This window comes from Alosa pseudoharengus, unplaced genomic scaffold, assembly GCF_046254945.1.
Source record: "Alosa pseudoharengus isolate Yale_2024_CS ecotype anadromous, Long Island Sound unplaced genomic scaffold, YU_APseudo_1.1 YU_APseudo_1.1_scf_22, whole genome shotgun sequence".
Taxonomy (NCBI): Eukaryota; Metazoa; Chordata; class Actinopteri; order Clupeiformes; family Clupeidae; genus Alosa; species Alosa pseudoharengus.
This window is the reverse complement of record NW_027468680.1, coordinates 15,173,233-15,187,359: the sequence shown is the minus strand read 5'-3', so window position 1 is coordinate 15,187,359 and position 14,127 is coordinate 15,173,233. Positions and strand designations below refer to the sequence as shown.

Below are 14,127 nucleotides of genomic sequence, written 5' to 3'. Positions count from 1 at the left end.
ATTTTGGACTAGCTTGTCATTCACAAGTAAACAGCCAGTCAGTTCAGACGGTTCTGCACTCAAGACTCCATGTTTGATAATAGTTAAGAAGGTAGGCCTGTGAAATGTGGTTGATTGCAATAGAGGATTTTCCAGTCTTGTTACTTGAAGAGAGCATCTCCAATCAGTGCATCCAAGATGAGGATCTGTTTACTTTTCAATCCTAAATGTCAACATGGTCTCTACATTGAAGTAGATGCTTTATATTTCAACACCCATCCCCCTAACTAGGGATGAGGATAAAATATGATAGGATGATTAAAAGCTGGATCAACTCTGACTCCTGTTTGCACAAACAAAGAAATACCTGATAACATTGCATTTTTCCATAGCTGTCACTTTTTGTAACTTTGGCAGAAAACTTTTTCTTTACAAGGAGAGTAGCTATGAGTGTTCAATCTGCCTCATTGTTTCATGAGTCTGTGTGTGCGTGTGTATGTGTGTGAGTGAGTGAGTGAGAAAGAGGCTTCTCTGATTGATATAAAAGGATTCTGGTTTTGTCAACCTGGCAACTGAAGACTTGTTTCTGCCATGACCCATGGGTTGTTTCATGTGACCAGAGACTGCTTCATGCAGTGACATACAGTACATTTGCCAGGGATGTAATGAGTATAGGGTGTCATGGCAAGGAAACACCTTTGATGTACAAATGTACACGCTTTTATGGCTGCAATTCTTTGATGTTGGCTGACATTGCTACTACCGTTGTATTGTCATTTAGCTCTACCACTGCCACTGCCTGTTTCTAAACTGTAGCGTCATCCCCACGGGTCACTGAATTGCTCAACACCCTGGTGGCTGATGAAAACCGTTGACACAATATACAGGCGGAGCCAGGCAGGCAAGTGAGAATATCCACAGCTGACGATAAAACCAAACCAGATCATGTCTAAATCTGCAATAGTTATAGGAAGCAAGAAAAAAAGTGGCATCAGTGGTATGAGCCATCTGCTATTCCAGCCACTGTCATTTAGCTGGGTGTGGGTGAGGTCAGACATGGTTAATATTTTACTTAGATGTATTTAAAATACGTCTTTAATTACTTTAGCATATTTTGTAATTTGTTTTGCAGGATTGGAAAAAATCAAATGTAGTTTGTAACAAAATACTTTGAGGGATTGTATTTAAGGTATTTCAAATACTTAAAGAGAAATCTGTCATTTTGTTTTTTCTCAAATAAGCCAAATTTCATCACTCCAGTTCAATACACTACCTATTACCATGACAATAGGTTATGCTTATCATAGTCACTTGATGGTCTTTTGGGCCCCCACCGTTGACTTTAAGGCACCTTCATGAGCCAGTATTTGTAGTTTGTAAACAAAATAGTTTTTGATATATTTGTGCCCACCTCTGGATGAGGTGGGTATTTGGAAAGATATTTGGAAAGATCAACACATCAACGCAATACTGATGAGAACTAGTGTCAGTTCACCTCATACATCAATATTTGAATTTGTATCTGTTTCCTTGATTTAATTTTAATTTTATTTTATTTTATAACTTTTGACAGCTCAAAACACCATTCTGAACAGGGCCCTGGTTAAGAGGTATGCAGCTCACCTGTGGATGTTTGGGTAGACTGAACTCTTCTCCCCACCTATAGAGAGAAAACAGGAATGCATGGAAGTCACAACACAATGCAAAAGACTTGAAGTTATTGTGTTGAATCAACGCTAAATGTTATACTACAGTAGGCCTACCTAATGTCCCATCGCGGAGCTTTTAATCTAAAAGATGTCTGGAAGAGTGTATGACCGGAATGGAAGTACACATGACGCCAAAAGCAAGAGCCAAGTCAAACTTAAGCTAAATATAACTGAATGGTGGCTTTCATATTTCAACCAACACTTAGCTAAACAATGTTGCAAATCATGGTTGGCAAATTAATGAGTTAAATTAAATATCCATGCCAACGACAGCGTGATGGATGTCCTTGCTGCATGTTGGATAATTTCAACGAGAACCATTTGTTAGAACAGGGAACCCTTTGTATTTGCACTGAATCACCATAATGCAAGTCTCCACTGTTTAAGAGGGGTGTGTATGCTAAGCAAACCAAAAGCGGATATGTGTTTCCATTGCTTCTGTGGTCATTAAAAATGGTTTGAGTGATAATGTGAAAACTCACCCAATGGATCGGATTCTGAAGCGCATTCTGTCAACGTGCAGGACTTACTTCCTACAAAGAAGGCTTTGTGGTGTTTTGAGATGGTTATGGAATTTAGCAGACTCTTTTGTCTAAAGCGAATAATATAAGGCGATAAGGAAGGATACTTACCTCATGAACAAGATATTTTGAAAAGTCTTAAAAGAAAACTCCAGGATTTTCAACTAAATAGAGGGTCTAGGTTGAAAAATCATGGAGAGATCCCCTTTTAACCTACCAAGTGCATGTGTAAATATTCTGTTAATTTGATATCTAAACTGTTTTTTAATTGTTCTAACATTCAACATTTCTTTGTAGGAAGTAAAAGTCCTGCACATTGCCAGAATGCGCTTCAGAATCCGATCGTGCTTATTCCTACCTGTTTGACCCGACCTGTTCAACCGTACAACGACCATCTTCCCGCTCCTGGTAACCAGACCTGTTTTCACTGTTTTCAAGATTTCTGTATCTTCGCTTCTGTGCCTCTACCCCTCTCAGAACACTCTGCCTGTGCCTGCCAACCCCAGCCCCAGCCTGTGCCGGTGTCTGCTGCTGCTCGCTCCACTCAGCCTCTCACAGACCCCACTCCAGCCACTGGGGTCTCTCGCTCCACTCAGCCTCTCACAGACCCCACTCCAGCCACTGGGGTCTCTCGCTCCACTCAGCCTCTCACTCTCCACTTCCCCTTTCCCCTCATTTAATAAAGATAACCTTCTGGTGTTCGTGAAACGCATCTGGTTCTCCTGTCTCGTACTTGACAAGGCTGAGACAAAAAAAAGCCATCAGAACATGTCAGGAGGGTGGTAGGAATATCTGACAACCCATCTGAATGTGTAATAGGTCTTAAAATACAGTGGGGGAAATAAGTATTAAACACATAAAAAAAAACACTAAGTATACTTCCAGTGACGCTATTTGCATGACATTTAACCAGACATTAGTATTAATTCAGGTAATCCACCCATATAAAAAATCCAAACATTAAAGTCCATTAGTAGAGTTATGTGTAATAAAGTCGAATGACACAGGGAAAAAAGTATTCCCTGATTCTACTGATATTTCTTAAATACTTTGTGGAAAAGCCTTTATTTGTAATGACAGCTAGGCTACAAGACATTTCCTGTATAACGAAACTAATCAGTCCAGTATTCAAGTGTCATTTTGGCCCATTCTTCTAAACAGATAGTCTTCAAATCTTGAAGATTCCAGGGGTCACTCTTGTAAATCCTGATCTTTAGTTAACTTCCAGAACTGTTCAATTGAATTTAAGTCAGGGCCTTGATTTTCTTTCCCTTGAAATCTGCAAACATCAGCGTTGGTATGGTATTTTAGGGTGATGTACGGTGTGTGTAGTATTACATCCAAAAAGTTCAATTTTGCTCTCGCCTGCCCAGACTAAATTCTCTCAGTATTTCATAGGTTAGCTTAAGGGGCATTCTGTGACACAACCCTGTGAGTTGTCATCATCATATCATATGTCTCCACCGTGACGAGATGACACCAGGGTGACACTCAGCAATGCGCACAATTACTTATCAAAACCAATGAAAAGACCTTAAAGTGAGGGACGAAGAGAAACTGTTGGCCAATGTGTGCATTCATCCTGAATTCTACTAATACACTCTTGCCAGTGGAATTTAGGCAAAGACCCCGCACTGTTTTTTTTTTCCAGCGACCTTGTTGGTCAACTCTCTTCCACTCCAGAGCAGTCAACAGACAGAGGGATATTTCACAAAGGCAGAATTATGAAATCCAAGATAAGAAATAAAGCGAGGCTTGTCATACCATTGATGCACATATGACTAGGGGGTTTTGCTCACCTGTCTTTTTGTCTATCCTCCCTCCAGTCTTAGCCCCTCCTTCTAATTAATTTTGTGAAGGAACGATGTGAACGTGTATTAACTTTGTATAGTCTAATGGCGTGTCGTCCATTATGCCTTACATAATGCATGAGTGCATGGGGAAGCATTTTCCATTCTGGCCACTTGCAGATCATATCCAAACACGTCTTCAGTTAAATGTTTTAGGATAATGAAGATGCTGTGAAGCCCATCTGTTTACTTTTGTTTCCACTGCCCCATCAATAATCAAATAATATCCAAAAAGCCAGCATTGTCAGATGTTTCATATTTTAAAACTCAATTCCACAACTAAAGTGAAACAAGAAATTGGTATAAGTTCCTGCTCCTGGTTGCTAAGGCATGTAAACAAGAGACATAAAGAGAGGCGTTGTTATGAGAGATGTGTCCTGGATTTTACGTCATGTGTCTTTGCAGATGGTTTTGTCTAGATGCAATCACATGTATGTGCTGATTAACCCTTTGTTGGTCTGCTCAATGTTTGCTAGAGCACCTTTTCACGCATCATATTTTGTTAAAAACCAAACTGCCTTTGATTTAACCTCATGTAGCCTTTTCTACAACTCATTTGCTACATGTTAAGCACAAAAAATGCTGGGTAGACTTATTTTTTAGGCCACATTTCATGCATGGTTGAAAAATGTGAGCTTTCATGAATTCAGTAATCACATTTGTAACCACATATAGGCCTACTATATTTTCAGTTCAGCATTATGTTATTGGAGGTAAAAAAACAGAATGTGGTGATTTGAAAGTCAGGTAAACCCAAAAGAAAAAATGCAAAGGTGGGCGGGGAAGCGTCATGACGCTGACACAGATAGGCTATCTGTCGTATGCCAAGGAATTGAAGTGCATGCACGTAACCATCGTCTCGATCACGGAACGCCGATATTTTAGAAACAAACAGACAAAGTTAACTGAAACTTTATTTTAAGTTAGGCCTAGTTTGTAGAGACGGAAGTGTGAAAATGCACTTCAAACTTACGTAGATTGTTCAAGGTCTCTACCACTCTGCCGCTTATCGTTAAAGCTTACAACTACGGCAAGTCTGTCTCTTGTTTCTGTGCCTTTTGTTATTTGTTTGTTTGTTTGTGTCTTGTGTGTGAAGCACTTTTGTTGCACTTTGTGCATAGAACAAATGCTCTTCATGTATGTCTGTAAGCACTTTGTGCTCAATGCTTGAAAAGTGCTATATAAATAAATATTATTATTATTATTATTATTATTATTATTATTGAAATATTAGAGTTCAATTTTTCATCTCAATATTCTTTTCAACAGATTTCAAGGTCACAGTTCCAAGTTCCTTGGTGGTCACTCATGGTGAGCCTGTGGTCTTGCCCTGCAGTTTCTCCGTTGGAAACGCCCAGCAGTCAGAAGGCATTGTTATCACTTGGCAACGTGGACTTGAAGTGGTTCACAGTTTTTATTACAATCGGGACCAGCTCAAGCGCCAGAGCACTATGCCAAACCGACCCACCTGTACCACTCAGAGATGCAGAAGGGCAATGCATCTCTCAGACTGGAGAATATCACCATGATGTAGAGGAATAATACGTCTGCTCTGTGTGTGACAGGTAAATATTAAATACACTGCCAAACGGTAGGTTTCATGCAAAAGGCGTTGCTATCACTTCTCAGCACCTAATTGAAGTTGTTCACCTCGTGACCAGCTTAAACGCCTGAGCCCACATTATATGCCAAGCGGACTAATTAATTCATACAGGGTTGTGGTTAGTATGTTTATCTTTATTGTTTTATTCTGTTAAATTGTATTTAGTATTTTACTAATATTGGATTTTAGGCTATATTATAATAATGAATAACAAAGATTGTAATAATATTATTATTAATTATTATTATTAGGGCTGTCAAAATAACTGATTAATTTCGATTAATTATTTTGAGATCTATTCCGTATGACCTTTGACCCCGAGCCGTTCTAGTCAGTAAAAATTAGACTATAAAATGAAGGAGAGAGAAGAAAACCTGGATGGATCATTGATTGGAACATTTTACTTTTAAAAAACGGCCTGATGGTGTTGATAAAAAATAAAGTGTTAATAAAATCCTCTGCAATGTCTGCAGCAAGGAATTTGCATATCACCGGAGTTCATCAACTCTATAGTCGCACATCAATGCAAAGAAATAAGTGTTGACATTGAGGGGAGTGTTTATTTATTACCCTTATTCAGAGTGTCTATTCATACCCCTGGTACAAATAGCCTTGGCCAAAAAACTGGGCTGTTCACACCCTGTTACATAACAACAAAAACATGTTGCTCGCGTGCCCAAAAAACATGGCCGACATTCGTTTTTTCGTCAGCAGAAAGTGAAGAATTCTGAACGGTTTCAGCACTAATATCTGTTCAAATTAAAGTTGAAATGGAAAAGTTGTGTTTTATTTTCATAATCTTTGTTCAGTGAACACATACAACCATCAGTTTGTTAGCTAACAGAAATTTCGTGAATATGACGTTCAGGCCTATAAACTCTAAGTTTACTTGCAAATCATAACTCCCATCGAAGCAGATAGTGCAGTGGTCACAGGCAAGGTCTTACACGCGGGAGACCGGGGTTCGATTCCCGTGTGATGCGTTTTGGCGGAGTGAGTGTGCATGTGTACCAACGTCTCTGGAGAGAAGGCGCGCAATTTGAATAAGAAATCGGTTCTCAAACGGAAGTTTTGATTGCAACAATTAGCTAGTTCATGCACCAGGGTGTAAATAGCATGCAGTACTATAAACACCTGGCTACGAATAGCATCCACTTCTAACTGCACATTGATGCAAACAGCATACCTTATACAGAGTGATTACACAGCTGAGCTATTCACACTTTGTTATGTAACATCAAAAAAAACATGTTGCTTGTTTAAAAAAAAAAAATATTATTACATTGTGTGATCAATATGGTACTACTAGGTATGTACTAATAGAACACATTGCTGTGTGCACCGGGGTACGAATAGCATACATTGATATTTGTACCAGACGAGGTACTAATAGAACACATTGCTGTGTGCACCGGGGTACGAATAGCATACATTGATATTTGTACCAGACCGGGTACTAATAGGACACATTGCTGTGTGCACCTGGGTACGAATAGCATACATTGATATTTGTACTAGACGGGGTACTAATAGGACACATTGCTGTGTGCACCTGGGTACGAATAGCATACATTGATATTTGTACTAGACGGGGTACTAATAGGACACATTGCTGTGTGCACCGGGGTACGAATAGAATTCACTTCTTATTGCACCAGGGTACGAATAGCATACACTGCTAATTGTACCAGGGGTGCAAATAGCCTTACCCTTATTTATTTTCATTGTGTCCCCTATCTGTGGCCTGAAATGCCTGGTATGTGAAAAAAAAACTCATTCCCGAAGCACTTTTGAATTTATTTCCTCAGCATATTAGGTCATATCATAGATTATTATGGCAATTATTTGAACACTGAAAATAATAATAAAAGAGTTTTTGAACTTTAATGTCACTAATGCTGATTATTCAATGATTCATTTGAATTTAAATATATAAAATACTTTCACAGCAAAAATTATATATGCGATTAATTTAGATTAATTAATCACAGAGTATGTAATTAATTAGATTAATTTTTTTAATCGATTGACAGCCCTAATTATTATTATTATTATTAATAATAATAATAATTACACTCGGGAGGAGCGTAACGGAATTTGCCACGCCTCCTTCTTCAATCAGTCAGGTTATTTATTCGCAGTCTACCTGCCGAAGTTGCAGCATCGGTGTTACTCCGCTCGCAACCCACCACCTCCCCTTACGCCTCCAGTCTTCCATAGTTAAAGAATAAGGGGGTGTATGGCGGAATCCTGCCCGACTCCTGTCTGCGCAGTCGACTCCGGCACGATTCCGCGAAGCCTTTCAGGACCATGGCCAGAGACCTCGCCAAACATGCTTTTCTATTATGCTTTTTTATGTCTTCATGCAAATTTAGGAATGTGAACTAGTGAATTACTATTCTCCGTATTATAGTCTGACCAACATTTTGATTTGTTTCCTGTTAAATTTAAGTATTATATTGTTTTGTATTTGTATGTCGCTTTGGACAAAAGCGTATCTATAACCATAATCATATTATTTAGGCTTTATGGCTTTACTTTGTTAATTTAAATAAATGGTAATTTAATGTTGATTGCTGATTGTAATGTTGATTGTAAGTTGCTTTGGATAAAAGCAAATATCATTTTATTATTCATCATGGCACTTATGCATAGTGAAATGGTTGCATCTCAACTTTTATTTAATAATGAAATTATACACTGGAGAAGACGGAAAAAAAAGTTACCATGAGAAAATTGTGGCATGAGGGCTTGTTGTAAGATCTATGTGTCACACGGTCAACGTGTGAGACACGCCCTGATGTGTACTACCATTATCTGGAAAGCTCTGAAGTGAAGTGAAGAAATGACTAGCTAAATTAAGTTCAATTTAAACAGAGGCAGTAGGAGCAAAAACTGTACTGTACTGTTGGTGGCGTACGCCACTCTCCTACTGTTCCGTGCCACTCCCCTACTGTGACAGTGGCGTTGTACAGTGGGCAAGTGATATGGGACAGTTAGGGGAGTGACGCGTGCCACCCACAACAGTACAGTTTATGCTTCTACTGCTACTGTATGAAAACCAACCTCGTCGTCTGTACAATCAATGACTGGTGCCGAATTGTGTTCTCCATTGTCTGCTAGGCCTCAGATATCAGGTCTCTGCACTGATTGGGTGTTCACTGCTTTTTACATAAACAGTAATTAGGGAGTATGCACAATTCTCGGAGAATATATATATATATATAGAATACCCGGGCAACACCCAGGCAATTGGGGCAATCAAATAGTGTTTTGCCATTGAGATCAAATACATAGGAGTTACATTGTTTGTACAGCCTAGGGTTTATTTTGGGACTAAACAGCCCAGCAAAAATGTTTCGGTTTAGTGAATGATCCATGAACATTCCCAGTAAAGGATTCATTTTGTGTAATCTTCAGCAAAGCTTTATGGAACTTTCATTAGGGGGACCAAAATGACATTAAAGGGACACCAGGCAAGCCTGATGCTTTTTCTCTACGAAACTCCCCCTTCGCTCGGTCTGAAGCTTTTTTCCTTTTCTTTGCATCTTCCATCAAGGGTTTTCGCTGCTTTTTCGCTGGCTCTGCCATTATACACAGGTATGCAACAATCGCTAGCATTTAGTTAGCCTGCCTCTGTGCTGTGGATGCAGGATGTAATTGATCCTGCTTCGGTTGGCAGGTAAGATACACTGAACTTGCAAGCGGGATATTTTTCCTACAGGCAGTAGGGGCGGGCGAGAGAGTCTTCATTCGCCCTGTAATGAGTCATTTAACCATATACCGATTTACGAAGATGAGTAATTAACACGAAAACGTTGCCTGGTGTCCCTTTAATCTGAGTAGATTGGAGTGGTCATTGTTCTGACGTATGTACAGCCTGAAGCATGTTATTTTTGTCCATATGCCAAGTTTCAGCAGTATGTTGCATTGCATCGCCGGCAGATTTAGGATTGACTAGAAGTGTTATTGTCGCCAGAAAAATCTTTAATGTCGCTAGGTTAACAGAACTGTACAAACAAACAAACAAACAAAGTGTAAATTGACTTCACTTCTCTCCATTTAAGTTGTATCTATTTCTTATACTGTCTATAGTCGTAGCCAGTTAACATGGAAGTCAGAAGATCGGCCTGCCTGCATTGCTGATAGGCTACAAGTGCAGTAATTAGAGATGAGCCCAAGTTTGTTGACTAAGCACTTCAGAAATGGTGGTGTCATTTGTGATATATAAATAGATTTTTTTTTTGTTCATTTAGAAATAATACTTCTGTTTCTGCAGTGTGTTTACTGGCTGCAGACCTGACCCTGGTGGTGGTGTCAGCAGAACGTCGCACAATACCATGCAAGGCACAATCAGTACAAGGAGTGCAGTATCTCAAAATCAGCTGGCAAAAGGTTTGTATGCAGTGGCAATACACACATTATTCCATGGTCCTGAGATTTTAAAACTGTTTGGACTATTTTGTCTCAATTCTTGCTGTAGCATACTATGGGTAGCATTTGAGAGTTTGAGAAGTGTAGAAAAGACAGCGACCTCATTTGTGGATTCGGAAGACATTCCGGGTTCATCTCAAATTGTGTCTCACAGAACCTTCTCAAATAGCACAATATACACATTCAATTTCCCCTTCACACTCATGTAACATCCTGTTACTCTCATGTTCACACTGCATTCTGCCTCTCACATGCCATTTATGTAATGCAGGTTGCAAGTTTACACAGAAAGAACACAGTAGGACTGGAATATTTTCACCTTTGATGAGATGCCTGAGTAATTTAATGATTTATTTATCATTTCATTTCATATCATTTAAAAAATATATACGGTGGTTGTGTGTTGGAGCCAACTGGTTGGTGTGGTGGGTTAGCAGAAAATTAGAAGACCAATAAGAGGACCAATAAAGGGTCATTTCAAATGAAGAATTGATAGGGAATGTGTTGCCTCATCCAATTAGCCATTAGCCAACCAAGATACATTTGTGTGTGTGTGTGTGTGTGTGTGTGTGTGTGTGTGTGTGTGCGTGTGTATTAGGTCAGTGGATCTGTGAAGGAATGGCTTGTTATAAAGAACCTACATGACAATCACACAACAATCCCGCGAGGTGCTAACTATTCATATGAGGTGGGGGAGGACTTTTCTTTGCTCCTGCCTGAATCAGCCATGGCAGACTGTGGTACTTAACAGTGCACCCTCTGGCCACCTCAGGGTCACTATATTCCAGAGGGAAAATATGACTACAACCCACCAGGTCAGTATGGCTCCAAACTTCAGATTGGCCTGTATTGTTATTCGTTGGCCTTATTTATGCTCCATCTAACATATTACAGATTGCATTTCACCCATGGAGGCTTTAACAACGGAGTCCACTCCTGTGACCCATTCCAACTGGACACACATGGCCAGAGGTCACATACGTTGGGGAGTTTTTCTAGCACTTATCCTCAGTGCAGCAGGAGTCGTGTGTTTGTACAGAATATATAAAACCTGAAGTGGAAGAACCTGTTTGAGGTAAACTCTGTAAGGCAAAGTGTGGGGCGGAGAGACATGACCGGCGGTGTCAGCAGCTTATTCTCCCCACATGGCGTCAGTTATGCTTGATGAGACAAGCGCAGTGAAATTGAAAACTAACCCCATCCAACAACACAGTTGCAAGACATACAGTATGCAACATTTTCAGGTGATCTTGAAGAGCAACTCCTAGAAAAATGCAGACACATTTTGCATTACGAGTGGACGAAATACTGATATTCCGCTATTTACCAGGCGGATATATGAAATGAACAGTTTTTATTTTGAGTGCGGATATGCTTTCCTGCAAGTACGTCCAGAACGAGCTAAAATATCAAAATTGTTTGGGCTTTAGCTCGAATGATGCACAGACCATGGCAAGGAAAAGAAAAGCACTGCAGGCACTGATCAAGCAGGTTGCACCAGATGTGCAATGAAGGTACTGTTTTATTGATAGGGCAGCTCAGCCCGAACTAAACAAGATTTTGACAGAGGTTGTGAGTGTGGTCAATTTTGTCAAAACCTGACCCGAAACCTGAAAGTGTGACCGTTCTCTGCACTTTGTGAGGAAATGATGCTGTTTCACAATGAGGCAATGTGGCTCTCCCGAGGTAAAGTGTTGTCACGCATGTGAGCTCAGAGCGGAGATTTGGCTCTTTTTAGAGGAGGACTATGTATGTATGAGGCTACATGCAAGTTCAGTGATGAGCAATTTCTGATGAAACAGGCCTACATCAGTGATGCATTTGGAAAGCTCAATTAATTAAATCTTCATTTTCAAGGCAGAGACAAGGACCTACCTCAGAGACAAGATCACTGCATTCACCTGAAATTTTGAAGTATGGGGCAGAGGCTTCGATCAAGGAAATCCTGGTGTCTTTGAGAATCTGAGTGAAGGTGCTGAAATCTGATTCTGGAGCCACCCTAGTGAGCCCATGTATTAAGCAGCACATCTCTTCCGTCATTGGATTATTTCAAAAATAGTTCAAAAGAACATTGCTCAGTATGACTGAGTTATGGATCCATTCAATGCAGCAGGTTGGTATTTTGGCATTTTATGTCATTGACTGGGTATAACTATTACCCTCATATATTGTAAATACATTTTGTTGATGTTTTATGCCACTTACTGACTATGGATTGTTGTGTTTTTGTTTAATATATATATAATAACAAATAAAGTATTTATTTATTTATATTCTATCTGCAGCACCTGCCGATTTTAACTCTGCACTGATCTTAAACTGAACAAGACCATGCCTTGCACAAATGAATGAAGAGTGAACTCTGAAGTATATGTGTATAAGTATGCTAATGTTAAGAACAAGGAGTTAAACTGAAAACAGTATAACTTGCGATTGCCATTTTGAACATCAGACACTGAATTTAGCAGTTATTTTAGCATATCGAATTTAGCATATAATGATATGATGATTTCATGTGTCTGATATCATCTGAGCGCATCTCTAGGACTCCCCTCCCTGCATTATGTATACATCAGCTGATGCAAGAATAGAGCCATTAAAATGATAAAGGACTCTACCTATCCCAGTAGCTGCATGTTCAGGTTGTTGAAATCGGGCAAGCGTTTCGAGTCCCCCTCTGACACACTCCCAAATGTACCACTAGGTGACAGCAGAGTAATGAGATGCATTTTAAAAGGCAATACATCCAGTTAGTGTGAAGGCTTGTAGTCATCTAGTACATCGAAGATGTGGATGTTGAGAGTTGGAATTGGAACTTATGATTTTTATATTCATAAGTGGTTTATGTCCTGATGTTTCTGTTTTGTGTTCTTCAACATATGAGATGTCTGAGATTTCATTCCATTCCTGTACCGTCCCTGCCTACATCTGTGTGTGATTATGTGTTTAGAGATAAGAGGGAATATTATAATTTTGCAGTGTTTCACTGTTACCATCGACATATAGAATTTCATTGAAATGGAAAGATACGCCAGAATATTTAATTTAAATTAATTAAAAAGATTATGGATTATTGGTTGAAAGTTTCTCTCAAAAGGTCTTTTACTGAGAGTTTAATCTTACTGCCAGTGGTATCATAGAGTACATGCAGTGTATCAAAAATTACCAGCACAGTGTTTTTAGATGGTCACCTCTACCTGGTACTCAAGCACTTTCTCAAATGTTCTAGAGCCCACTATTTTCTTTGTTCCGTTGACTTATTGAAAACATAACTGTACTTGAGCCTGTATCAGCATGTTCCAAGCTGTCAAAAAGCATTCAGTCATTACACTTTAATACAAAGAAAGTGAAAGTATAAGCCTCATACACCCAGGTGTAAAGTCCATGGTTATCTCTGAACAAGACGGAAATGATTCAGTGAATGAATATAACGCTGACAATAAGCTTAACTAATAACATATAGTAGTTTATTTTCTAAAGCAGTGGGAGGTTTACAGAGACTTTGTATTTTGTCATCTTGTATCTCTTGACTTTGAATATGACCAGAAGGACTTCTAAACATAAATAGTTTATACATTACATAGTCAGTACAGCAGAGTGGGTTGAATTATGATTTCGAAAAGTAGCAGCAGGAGGTGAGGGGTGACAGAGAACACTTTCAGTTTGCGAATAACATCATCTTTGTTATACACATTTCTGGACTCATCACTGGGAAGTGGTGTCACCATGACTGGGAAAATTTAAGCCTGTATCAACAGTTGACATAAGGGTTTATGTAAACAATGAACTCTAGAACACACTAGAAGTTTCACTGGCAATGTGACTTAGCCTCATGATGGGAACTTGACTTAGGCCTAATTTAGTCAGCATGACCAAAGATGAAATGTAGCCTACAAATTAATAGGCTACACAGACCAGAATTACAGGGTGAATGTGGCAATAAAGTGTGGAAAGATAGGCCAAAATATTTTTTGTCATCTCATCGATAGGTTATCATATTTGGATAGGGCAAGCAAGCTACCTATCTTAAA

At 39.3% G+C, this 14,127-nt stretch overlaps 1 long non-coding RNA gene across 3 annotated transcripts; it reads left to right on the top strand.

Moving 5' to 3' along the window:
• Positions 1–5,334: 5,334 nt before the first annotated feature.
• LOC143139300 (uncharacterized) lies at positions 5,335–13,179 on the top strand. Of its 3 annotated transcripts, none has more exons than XR_012990373.1 (4): positions 5,335–5,624; positions 9,942–10,057; positions 10,695–10,911; positions 10,991–12,367. It is a non-coding gene; the product is annotated as an uncharacterized LOC143139300 (long non-coding RNA). The 3 variants fall into 3 exon arrangements; XR_012990374.1 differs by lacking the exon at positions 5,335–5,624 and adding an exon at positions 12,382–13,179 and having other exon boundaries at positions 9,609–10,057; positions 10,991–12,209; XR_012990372.1 differs by lacking the exon at positions 5,335–5,624 and having other exon boundaries at positions 9,613–10,057.
• The last annotated feature ends 948 nt before the right edge of the window (positions 13,180–14,127 follow it).